The sequence below is a fragment of the Equus caballus genome, chromosome 18, assembly GCF_041296265.1.
Source record: "Equus caballus isolate H_3958 breed thoroughbred chromosome 18, TB-T2T, whole genome shotgun sequence".
Taxonomy (NCBI): Eukaryota; Metazoa; Chordata; class Mammalia; order Perissodactyla; family Equidae; genus Equus; species Equus caballus.
The window spans coordinates 72,750,862-72,764,292 of record NC_091701.1 but is presented as its reverse complement, the minus strand read 5'-3'; positions in this window follow the sequence as shown (position 1 = coordinate 72,764,292).

Here is a 13,431-nt window from a genome sequence, read left to right as displayed (position 1 = left end):
GCAAAAAAAGTCATTGGGATTTTGATCAAATCTGTAGATCACTTTGGGCAGCATGGGTATTTCAACGATATTAGGTCTTTCAATCTATAAACATAAGATGTGTTTCCATTATTTGTATCTTCTTTACTTTCTCTCAGCAATGTTTTACAGTTTTCACTGTGTAAGACTTTCACCTCCTTGGTTAAGATAATTCCTACATATTTTATTCTTTTTGATGCTGTTGTAAATGGAAATGTTTTTGTAATTGCCTTTTCATGTTGTTTATTGTTTGTGTATAGAAATGCAACCGATTTTTCTTTTTTTAAGGAAGATTAGCCCTGAACTAACATCTGCTGCCAATCCTCCTCTTTTTGCTGAGGAAGACTGGCCCTGAGCTAACATCTGTGCCCATCTTCCTCTACTTTATGTGTGGGACACCTGCCACAGCATGGCTTGACAAGCAGTTCGTAGGTCTGCCCCTGGGATCCAAACTGGTGAACCCTAGGCTGCCGAAGCAGAACGTGCAAACTCAACCGCTGCGCCACTGGGCTGGCCCCGAAATACAACTGATTTTTATGTGTTGACTTAGTATCCTGTTGCTTTGCTGAATTCATTTACTAGATCTAATAGATTTTTTGTGGAGTTTTTAGGATTTTCCACATGTGAGATCAGATTGTCTGCAAACAGAGATAATTTTACTTCTTTCTTTTCAATTTGAATGCCATGGATTTCTTTTTCTTGCCTAATTGCTCTGGCTAGAGCTTCCAGTACTATGTTGGATAGAAGTGGTGAAAGTGGGAATCCTTGCCTTGTTTCTGATCTTAGAGGAAAAGTTTTCAGTATTTCACCAGTGAGTATCACATTCACTGTGGATTTTTCATATGGTTTTTATTATATGGATGTAGTTTCCTTCTATTCTAATTTTATTGAGTGTTTTTATCATGAAAGGGTGTTGAATTTTGTCAAAAGCCTTTTCTGCATCCATTGAGATGATCATGTGGTTTTGTTCCCCTTCATTCTGTTGATGTGGTGTATTACATTGATCAATTTTCATATGTTTAAACATCATTGCATTCTAGGAATAAATCCCACTTGGTCATGGTGTATAATCCTTTTAATTTGCTGCTGAATTCTGTTTGCTAGTATTTTGCTGAGGATTTTTTCATCAATGTTCATAAAGGACATTGGCTTGTAGTTTTCTTTTTTATAGTGTCTTTATCTGGCTTTTGTATCAGGGTTATAGTGGCCTCATAGAATAAGTTAGGAAGTGTTCCCTTCTCTTCAATGTTTTGGAAAAGTTTAAGAAAGATTGATATTAGTTCTTTACATGTTTAGTAGAATTCACCAGTGAAGCCATCAGGTCCAGGGCTTTTCTTTGTTGGGAGATTTTTACTTTTTATATTTTTATTTTTGGTGAAGAAGATTTGCTCTGAACTAATGTCTGTTGCCAATCTTCCTCTGTTTCATATGTGGGTTGCCACCACAGCATGGCTTGACAGTGCTCTAGGTCTGTGCCCAGGATCTGAACCCATAAACCCAGGCTGCCAAAGCAGAGTGTGCTGGACTTAACAACTATGCCATGCAGCCAGATACTGTTGGGAGACTTTTGATTACTGATTCAATCTCCTTACTAGTTACAGGTCTATTCTGATTTTCTGTTTCTTTGTGATTTAGTCTTTGTAGGTTTTGTGTTTCTAGGAATTTGTCCATTTCATCTAGGTTACCCAATTTTTTGGCATACAATTGTTCATAATACTCTCTTATAAACATTTTTGTTGTTGTAGAGTCAGTAATAATGTCTTCATTTTCATTTCTGACTTTAGTAATTTGAGTCTTCTTTCTTTTTTTCTTAGTTCATCTAGCTAAAGGTTTGTCAATTTTGTTGATCTTTTCAAATAACCAACTTTTTGTTTCACTGATTTTCTCTATTCTCTATTTCATGTATCTCTGCTCTAATTTTTGTTATTTTCTTCCTTCTGCTAGGTTTGCATTTAGTTTGTTATTCTTTTTCTAGTTCCTTAAGTGGCAAAGTTAGGTTGTTGATTTGAGATCTTTCTTGTTTTTTAATGTAAACATTTATAGCTATAAATTTCTCCTTCAGCACTGCTTTCACTGCAGCCCAGAAGTTTTGGTATGTCATGTTTTGATTTTCATTTGTCTCCGAGAATTTTCTAATTTCTCTTGTGAATTCTTCTTTGATCCATTGCTTACTTAAGAGTGTGTTGATTAATTTTCACAATTTTGTGAATTCTCCAGTTTTCCTTATGTTACTGATTTCTAACTTCATTCCATTGTGGTCAGAGAAGATAGTTTGTATGATACCTATCTTTTTAAATCTATTGAGACAATTTGTGACCTAATATATGGTCTATCCTGGAAAATGTCCCATGTGCACTTGGAAGAAAGTACACAATTGTTATTGGGTGGAGAGTTCTGTATGTCTGTTTGATATAGTTGATTTATTGTGTTGTTAAGTTCTCTATTTTCTTACTTATCTTCTATCTGGTTGTTCTATCCATTATTGTGAGTGGGGTATTGAAGTCTCCAACTGTTATTGTAGAACTTTCTATTTTTCCCCTCAATTCTGTCAGTTTTTGCATCACACATTTTGATGATCTGTCAGTAGGTGTGTAAATGTTTGTAACTCATATCGTCTTGCTGTATTGTACCTTTATTATTATATAATGTCCTTCTTTGTCTCTTATAATCTTTTTGGATTTAAAGTCTATTTTGTCTGATGCTAGTATAGCCACTTCTGCTCTCTTTTGGTTACGATTTTCATGGAATTTCTTTTTCCATCCTTTCACTCTCAACTTGTTCATGTCTTTGGATCTCAAGTGAGTGTGCTGTAGACAGCATATAGTTGGATCATGTGTTTCCATCCATTCTGCCAATCTCTTTCTTTTGATTAGAGAGTTTAACTCATTTACATTTTTTTTTTTTTTTTTAAGATTTTATTTTTTCCTTTTTCTCCCCAAAGGCCCCCGGTACATAGTTGTATATTCTTTGTTGTGGGTCCTTCTAGTTGTGGCATGTGGGACGCCGCCTCAGCGTGGTTTGATGAGCAGTGTCATGTCCGCGCCCAGGATCCGAACCAACGAAACACTGGGCCGCCTGCAGCGGAGCGCGCGAACTTAACCGCTCGGCCACGGGGCCGGCCCCTTAACTCATTTACATTTAAGTTAATTACTGATAGAGACTTGCTTCTGTCATTTGGCTATTTGTTTTCGATATGCCTTGTAGCTTTCCCCCTCATTTCCTGCATTACTGTCTTCTTTTGTGTTTAGTTAATTTTTTGTAGTGAAATGTTTAAATTTATTTCTCATTCCTTTTTGTGTAGTTTATAGCTATTTTCTTTGTGTTTTCCATGGGGATTTCATTTAGCATCCTAAAGTTATAACATTCTAATTTGAATTTATATCAGCTTAACTTTAATAACATACAAAAACTTTGCTCTTTTATAGCTCTTTTCCAACCACTTTATGTTGTTGATGTCACAAAATTACATCTTTATACATTGTGTGCCCCAAAACATAAACTGATAATCATTTTAAATACATTAGTCTCTTAAATTATGTAGAAGACAAAATTTTAATGCATTCATCTCTTAAATTATATAGAAAACAAAGTTACAGTAATACTAGCTTTTACATTAGTAATTTTTTCTTTAAATTTATTAGTCTCTTAAATTACGTAGAAAACAAAGAGTGCAGTTACAAACCATTGTTACAATAATACTAGCTTTTATAATTACCTATGTATTTACCTTGATTTCTCCATATGGCTTTGAGTTACCATCTACTGTCCTTTCATTTCACCCTGCAGGACTCTCTTGAGCATTTCTTGCAGGACAGGGCTAGTGGTCATGAACTCTCTCAACTTTTGCTTATCTGGGAATGTCTTAATTTCTCCCTCATTTTTGGAGGATGGTTTTGCCAGATGTAGGATTCTTGGTTGAAAGTTTTTTTCTGTAAGCATTTTGAATATACCAGTTCACTGTCTACTGGCCTCCAAAGTTTCTGATGAGAAATCTGCTGATAATCTTAGGGTTAATCTTAGGAACACTTGTCTGTGATGATTTACTTCTCTCTTGCTGCTTATAGGATTTTCTTCTTTGGCTTTTGATAGTTTGATTATTGTGTGTCTCAGCATGGGTCTCTTTGAGTTGATCTTGCTTCGAGTTTGTTGAGCTTCCTGGATGTTTATATTCATGGATTTCATCAAATTTGGGGATTTGCAGACATTATTTCTTCAAATATTCTTTCTGTCCCTTTCTCTGTCTCTTCTCCTTCTGGGACTCCCATGATACATATGTTGTTCTGTTTAATGGTGTCCTACTGGTTCTTTAGTCTCTGTTCACATTTCTTCAATCTTTTTTCCTTCTGTTCCTCAGACTCAATAATTTCCATCGTTTTATGTTTAAGTTTGCTGATTCTTTCTTCTGCCTGCTCAAATCTGCCTATGAAACCCTCTGGTGAATTTTTCATTTCAGTTGTTGTAATTTTCAGCTCCAGCATTTCTTTTCTTTTTCTTTTTTAGGTTTTCTATATCTTTATTGGTATTGATATTTCCATTTTGCTCACATACCATTTTCTTGACTTTCTCCACATCTTCCTTTAGTTCCTTGAGCATCTTTAAGACAGTTGTTTGTCTAGTATTTCTGCCATTAGGTCTTTTTCACAGTTTCTGTTGATTTTTTTTTTTCCTTTAAATGGGCCATATTTTCTTGTTTCTTTGTATGCCTTGTGATTTTTGGTTTTACTCAAATCTAATAATATGGTGACTCTGAAAATCAGATTCTCACCCTTCCCTAGGGTTTGCTGTTTTTTGTTATTGTGTGTTTTCTTTCTCTCTTTCTTTCTTTCTTTCTTTTTTCTTTTTTTTTTTTATCATTGTAGGCTGTCTCTGGATCAAGGACCAGCCTGAGGTGTAAACTTAAGGTCTTCTCAGGTCTTTTCTGAGCCTTTCTGGGAATGCATGGTCAGTTTCTAATTTTTCCCATATATGCAGCAGTCTTTGAATTTCCTAGTCTTTCATGTGTAGCTCTCAAAAGGGCAAAAAGCAAAAACCAAAGGGGAAAATAAGGGCAGCAACTCTTTAAATCCCCGGAAGTCACTTCAGCTGGAGGGGGAGAGGCTTGCATCAAGGGGTGGGGTAGGTGCAACAACAATGGCTATGCTCCTCTTTGTCTATACCTCTGTGATCAGACACAGCAATCAGTGATCAAAGCACAGATGCCTGAGATTTGGAGGACAGGGTCCTTTTTGCCTGTCCCACTTCCCACAAGCTGTGTAAAAGCTGCTCCAGGAACATGTGCACAGCTGCCTGCCACATGGCTGGGGTTGGGGGATGGGTAGCAGCTACTGTGCTAAGAGCTGAAATTGGCCTAAATTAACCACAATTTACCATCCAAATCTTCCCCTGGAAGTTGCAAGCCTTCAACAGGCTTCTAAAATAGTTACATCAGACAGATTCTGATGGTACAATTGTTGTCCACTGGGGAGACAGATTCCTGGTGCTTTCACCACTATCTTCCCAGAATCCTCTTCAGTTTATATTTAAGGTTTAGTAAGGAGGTTGCCTGACAGGCTGCCCTGGCACCAACTTGAGGGCAGCGGCATCAAAGTAAGTTCAGGGGCCCAGTGTAGTTAGACAGAGGGAAACTGTGAGTTTAACTTTGCTGAGGCTGCCTCAGTTTCCTTGCTGAGGATGGGCCTCAGAACTAACCACATGCTGATAAGAGGAACATGGAAAGCAGCTGCGCTGAGAATGGAGTGACTGTCATAGGACCACAGGTGATGAAAGGTGAGGTGAGTCCACAGTAGAGCCCATGGGAGGCATGGCCTAGGCCATGGAGTAGACAGCACATATGACAGTGCAGGGGAGCAGAATCTGTCACCTCAAGATGTGTCTCTTTGGCATGGGAATTATTTTGGGCTGGTTACCTTTAAGAAACTGCAGACATGGGAGAAGCTCTGAAAACCAGGTAGAAATTACCCTTGTAAAAGACATTAACATTTGTAAGGGAAATCTCCATCTTAAAGGTGTCTCCCTCTCTGTACACAGAAGAGGGAGGATGACCTTATCTCTAGAAACTGTTATCAATGCAGAAGGCAAGGATTTAAATCTGCATAATAACCTTACTCTTGTTTACTGTGCTTTTTCCGGTAATCTCCTATAACTGACTCCCCTACCCCCAACATCCTCCTTTGTCTTTAGCTGAAGACGGTGTTTTAGGTTGGCAACCCCAGCCATTCTGGGAGTTACTGAGTTTTTCTGGGTTTCTCCCATGTATACGTGTAATAAAAGCTTTGTTTGATTTTCTCCTGTTATTCTGTCTCATGCCAATTTAATTCTTAGGCTAGCCAGAAGGGTCTAGAGGGTAGAGGAATTGTTTTCCTCCCCTACAACAGAAATATAGAGGCATCTATAGCAGAAGCAGCAACTACGAGGAGGCCCAATCAGCCAGGGATTAATGCTGGGCTCCCTGGAAGCTGGGAGATCAGAGAGTGAGTCACAGTAGCCACAGGCTTTAGCAGCTTTCACCAGCTGAAAACCCAGAGGTGGGACCAGTTAATTTTCTACAGTCGGGGCAGCCCAGACAGCCACTCCCCATGAGAGGCCAGCATAGATCCAGAGGATGCCATGTGGACATCTGGATTCAGCACCTCAGCTGCTGTCACATGGTCACTTAAGACATAAGCCTCCACTGCCACCTCTCCTCCCAGGCACTTGCTTGGGAGAGGGGGCAAAGTCTGGGAGACTGAGCCTTTTTCAACTGAAAAGACAGAATTAATCTAAAGAGATTCTTTAAACTTATCAGGCTAATTTTACCAGGTGGGCTTTTCTTCTTAAATTCAAAAAATAAATTTTAATTTCAAGTAGAAAAGATCAAATTAAGGATGAAATAAAGAAACATACAAGTATTAATAGTAATAATCCCTTTGCAATGGAATCACAAATGTACTCAAGTTACAGTCATATCTTTATATTAGCCCCTGAAACACTTAACTCTTTTTGAATGAATGAACAAATGAAGTACATAAAAAAATACATTAAAAAATTGGGGGATGGGGAAACACTACTCTAAAATATCTTAAAAACCAGGTGATTGCGGACAAAACCTTAATACAGTAAGATGCTATTTATCCATCTCCCATCTCAGCACCTCTGTACTTGCTGTTCCTTCTTTCTGGAATGCTCCTCCCCCAAATGCCTGAGTTGCTGGTCCTTTACTTCTCTCGGGTCTTTATTTAAAAGTCGTTTTCTCAGGGAAGCTGTTTTCCTCCCCTATCTAATATTCAACACTTTCAAACCTTTTATACAAATAACCCCCAAATATGAATGGCTTAACATGGTAAGCGTTTATTTCTTACTCCTGTCTCAATCTGGGCACAAGTGGTGCTATTCTCCTGGGTGGCTCTTTTCCAAGCAGTACTCACAAAGCCAGACTTCTATGTTGCAGTGCTGCCATCTTTCAACATGTGGCCTTCCTGGTCTAGGGAAGGGGGAAGAGGAGGTAAGAAAGGTATATAGTATGATTAACCACCTCATAGTGGGTCTAGAAATGACCCACATTAGTTCTACTCACATGTCATTCGATAGAACTAGTGACAAGACCACTTATCCATGAGGCAGCCTGGGAAAAATACAGGAGCACATAGCGCTTAGTAAAAACTAAGACATTTGCCTTCTGGTTATCAAATATCCATCTGTTCCCTTTTTCCCTGTGGCAGACAATGAGTTAAGTTCTCCATTGAGTCATGTCCTGATAAAAACCCTTTCCTTGAGTGTGGGTGAGATCGGTAACTTGCTTCTAACCATTAGAATGTGGCAAAAATGATAAAATGGTACTCACTTGATTAAGTCATGTTATATAAGACTCTGTCTTAGAAGACTGGAAAGATAGATTCTCCTGCTAGCTTTGAAGAAATGATGTCATTTGGTCTGGAGCCAGGAGGAAATGAATTCTGCCAACACAGTGAGTGAGTGGATTTTTCTGCAGTCGAGCCTTCGGATGAGAATGCAGCCCAGCAGACGCCTTGATTGCAGCCTTGTGAGACCATGAGCAGAGGTCCCAGTTAAGCTGCGTCCAGATTTACAACCCACAGAAACTGTGAGACAATAGATGTGTATCGTTTTAAACCACTAAGTTTGCAGCAATTTGTCAAGCAACAATAGAAAACTAATGCATTCCCGTATTTAAAAAACAGTCATTTTCTCCCTAAGGAGGACAATCCAGCCACTGTTTTCTAGGTCTTTGGGTGATGTGCAGTGCTCTCTATCAAGTCTGGATGTGGTGCCTTATGGTATAACAACACATTGCCCAAATGGACGAGATACCTGCCTCCTCTAAAATCCGCTATAGAAATATGGCTACCCACAATAGGTATTCACATTTGGAAAAGAAAAGAATGGAAGACACACAGCAGTCTCTTGTCCAGAGTAATTCTGAAATGCTATGGGTAGGCACTATGAGGTATGCCCGCCCTGGCAGTTTGGGACGTTTCATGAGTAAATTCTGGTTTTGCTCTCAGAGAGGACCTCCCTCACCTTTTGTTCTCCTCTAGCTCCATCCAACCCCTTATCTCCTCTGTGAGGTGCTTTCTTCCCCATTACCCTCCCTGGCCACATATGAAATGAAGAACAATATATGGGATCTCCTTGGGGGTGCACAGCGTTCAAAACCTGCTTCCTGCACATGGAAAATTGTTCTAAAGTCTTGACCTGATAAAGATTTTTTTAGTCTTGGCTAATAGTTTCTTTGGTAATATAATTTCCTCTGAAATAAATAGGTTTCTGATGTTTTGCTTCCGGTCAGTTACACGTGCCGGTAACTACACCCAAAGTGTTTCTTCTAAATATAAACTTTAAACCTCTCTCAACTTAATGGTAACCCTGAAGCTATCTGACCACACCTTCAAATTTGGTCTTTTCCCTGGTGGAGTTTCACTGAGGCTTTGTCTCTTAAAGCCTTTATAAATCCCATCTTTTACTGCTTGGAAACTAAAGGCAGTCAGCCTTTCTACCTGCACACAGATTGACATTTCTAGACTCTCGATCATTAACTCTTTTTCATTTCTTTTTGAAAACGGGCTATTTCTTTCCTGAACTCATCTCTTTCTTGTGATCCTTTGCCATATGCAACCCATAGTTTCCATCACTTGCTAATTGATTCTTTCAAGTCACTTACCTGAGAGCTGCTGACTCAGTGTCACAAGGTAAGTTATCGCGGCAATATTTTACTAATTGTTTTGCCACTGCATATTATTCTCACTATCTTCCTAGCTTCCAATATCAGTTTTCTTGCTACCTGTTACTGAACTCCTAAGTAAATGCCACATATTTCAGGTTTTAATTATAACAATACTTTATTTCAAGGTATCAATTTCCATTGTCATCAGGGTCATTAATACTGGCTGCTGTAAGAAATAACTCCCACATCTAAGTAGCTGAACACTTTATTTCTGGCTCACATTGCAGTCTTAGTTACCTCTCCTCAACTGATGGTTCAGGGATCCAGGCTCCTTCCCTCTTGAGATGGCACCATTTCAACACTTGACCTCTGTGGTATCCAGTGAAGATGAAGAGAATGAGAGAAGTCACATCGAATTCTGAACCTTCACAGCCAGAAGTGACACCCATCACTGCTGCTTAAATTCTATTTGCCGGAAGTAGTTACCTGGCTCTACTAAATGCAAAGGAGACTGGAAAATGTAGAGGAACATATGGATATTGTAAACTTTAACACTTTCTGCCACATCTTGCTTATTACTTGACCATTAGAATATAAGCCTCACAAGGCACGGATTTTTGTCAATTCTCTCTACTTTCATATCCTCAACACTTAGAAGAGTGCCTGGCTTATAGTAAGTGGTTATTAAATATTTACTTAAATATATGAAAGGGAGAATTCAGAGCTTCCTACCATTGGTAATGGGTGAGAAATTGGAAGAAAACAAGAAATTCTGAGCAACCAAAATACATCAATGCAGAGGCCGGCCCCATGGCCGAGTGGTTGGGTTTGCGCACTCTGCTTTGGTGGCGTGGGGTTTCTCCGGTTGGGATCCCGGGTGCCGACATAGCACTGCTTGTCAGGCCATGCTGAGGCAGCGCCCCATATAGCACAACCAGAGGCACTCACAACTAGAATATACAACTATGTACTGGGGGACTTTGGGGAGAAGAAGAAGAAGAAGAAGAAAAAGATTGGCAACAGATGTTAGCTCAGGTGCCAATCTTTAAAGAAGAAAAATTGATGCCACAAAATGTATGCACTAACCTCACATACTTCATTCACTGCAATGCCTCCCTCCACAAGCCATTCTAGACAAAGTTCTAATGGGAATACTTCCCTAGTCTATCAATTCCATACCAGACCATAAGCAGGAACTTAGAATGAGATAAGAAAGATTATCAAGAAAAGAAAAGGTAATATGTAGGAAAAATATGGGGTTCTAAGGAAAAAGTGGCTCTTAAAGAATGACAACAACAAAAACTATGGTAGCCTGTGGCCATTTAGTGTGGAGGCAAATGTATTTACACCTACTTAGCTTCTATGGGCATCACTGAGTCATAGCAAAGTAAATAAATCATAGTCACCATGAAAATAATGAGTCAATTAGGTTTGATACACTTTCTTTAAAAGACAGAAAAGTTGTAACACATTTAAGAATATATTTTGGCATTCAAATGGATATCCCTCAGTCATGCTCTAAATTTCCTAGTTGTAACTAGTCACTTATGATGGTTGATAGATAACACATAACAGGAATGGATGTCTCAAAGTATTTTGCGCTTAATGAGTCATTTCTTCAGTTGGAAGTTCCTACTCCCTGAATGCTATGATATTAGACCATATTCACAGTATCAGGTTCAATACGGATCCACATTTTGTGGAGTCTGAAGATTATACAATTCAGAGCCTTCTTTAAGAAAAGAATGCATAAGTATAAAAGGAGGAACGAAAAATAATGTTTAAAATTTAAAAATCACAATAAATTACAAAAATTCCCAAGTACCAGACATCACCAAATCCAGAAAAATACCATGATTTTAAAAAAATTAATTAACTGCCTAATATACCTTTACAATACTTTTAAAAATATGTTTTGGTTGCATACTCTTTGATTTCTTCTTCATCTGAAAATGATTTTGTCACATTTTGTTCTATAGAGTTAACAGATATTACAGTAGCATGCTTTCTGCTGGCATAGTTGATTGAAATTTGTTTTTCTCGTTGATCGCTTAGAAGAATTTCTTTCCAGTCCACAATTCATAATTGGGAAAGTTACATACATTTTTAAGTCTGCTGTCAAATTTGGGAAAATCTCTACCAAGTTTCTTCTGCATATAAAGAATAAGATGTGGGAGCATTTTGCACATTCTGGTTCTGGGTCTTTACACTTCAGACATTGTCTACCTCATTGCCTATATACTTCCCCGCTGGGGTCCTGGGGTCCTGAAGTATCAGCATTCATTTGCTGACATTCTTTGGCCTTCCACCTTCATGTCATGACACCAAGTGGCCCAGTTGATGGTAGGCCTTGGAGCAGTCAGAATAGATGTCACTGTTAGATGGGTTATAATGCCCATGAACCACATAAATTTATTCCACTTAACTAACTCAACTTCCCCTTAGCCAGATCCTCAAAATGGCCTGTAACCACTCCAGCGCTTCCAGACACAAGGGGAATTAAGACAGAAGAGAAGTTAGAGTGAAAAGAGACTCTTGAGATTAAAATATTACTTTTGAAACTTTTACAGAATCATAAGACCACCTAGAACACACTTCTAGGACCCCTTCTGCAGGGTTGGAAGGGGCTTGAAGTTTAACTTTCTTGGACTCTGCCTCTGGGTTTAGCTTCGGACACTACACTTGAGGAGGAGTGTTCACACACTTGAGCACATTCACAGAGAGGCGGTAACCCAGGATGGGGAAGGGTCAGGACGCTCCGTCATACGATGAGCAGTTAAGGGCCATGCAAAGATCTTGGAAGAGACAATTCAAGAGGTTCCCAAGTCTGTCTTTAGTACTTGGAGTCCTGTGAGGAGAAAGAAGTATTTTGACTCAATGTAAGGAATCACTTTCTAATGTTAGGCCAGTTTCGACATAGAATTGACCAGCTTGTGAAATACTGAGTTTTCCTTACGGGACTGGTTTATGAAGAGGTTAGATGAGAACCAGTCAGGGATCCTGTGGAGGGGAGACCCAAACTGGGTAGTGGTGGTGAAGGTGGAGGCAGAGTGCGGTATGAAAGAACCTCACCTTTACACACTTTTGCAAGTCTGGGATTTTAGGATGACTTTGCTCTTACTATTATTTGACACCATAGCCTCAGGTTTAATGCTGGATGTATAGATAGTTTTAAAGACAGATGTGGTTCACCTTTTTTTTTTTTTAAAGATTTTATTTTTCTCCCCAAAGCTGCTGGGTACATAGTTGTGTATTTTTAGTTGTGGGTCCTTCTAGTTGTGGCATGTGGGATGCTGCCTCAGCATGGCTTGATGAGCAGTGCCACATCTGCGTCCAGGATCCTAACCAGTGAAACTCTGGGTCACCGAAGCAGAGCGTGCAAACTTAACCACTCAGCCACAGGCTGGCCCCAAGAGGCTCACCTTTTAAAGTGAGAGAAAAAAGTTTTGTTTTTTTTTTTAAACTTAAGAGAAGCACTAATGATCCATTTTGGCTCTATTTTTATGCTTTTGGTTTAAAGCTAGATTGTAACATAGTGATTAATCAATACAAGGGGTTACGGGTTGCAGGTGTGGGATTGCTGGGTCTAGAGCAAATTGTACATCGAGAACATCACAGGAGATCTCTCGGGATCCCTATTCTTCCAGTCGGAACAGAACAGGATTCTTTTTTTGCCGGCTGTGTGTGTGTGTGTGTGTGTTTCATCAGTTCCGTGGAGGGCCATAGCAATGGTGCCTGGGATGGATAGATCCAGGGGAATAATGAGTCAGGGCTTTTTGAGACACGTGACAGAACACAACTGAAACTGACCTGAGGCAATCAAGAGGAGGGGGATTTATTGGCTTCAGGGATGGAGTTCACTTCAGACACATTTGCCTCCTGAGCCTACTTGAAGTTGGCATCCTTCACATGCACTGGTGGTACTTGTGATCACTGGTTTATACTCTTTCAAATTAGTTATCCTGGTTAAAGGGCTTCTTTTTCTGAACTGATTCAGCAAAAGCCCCAGATTGAGTTCCTGGACCAATATGCCCATCCTAGAAGCAATCACTGTCGTCTGGAATATGATGACTGGGGACAGAGGGTATGAGGTGTCAGTATTATTCCGGAACTACAAAGACTCGTGGGCGAGGGGGAGGGGTAATTCCCAAAGGAAAAAAGAACCGCTGTTACTACAAAAGACAGAGAGATGGATAATACTGACAGCACATCCTCAAAAATCCCCAAATACAGATACCCATTATTTGGTGGGAGGG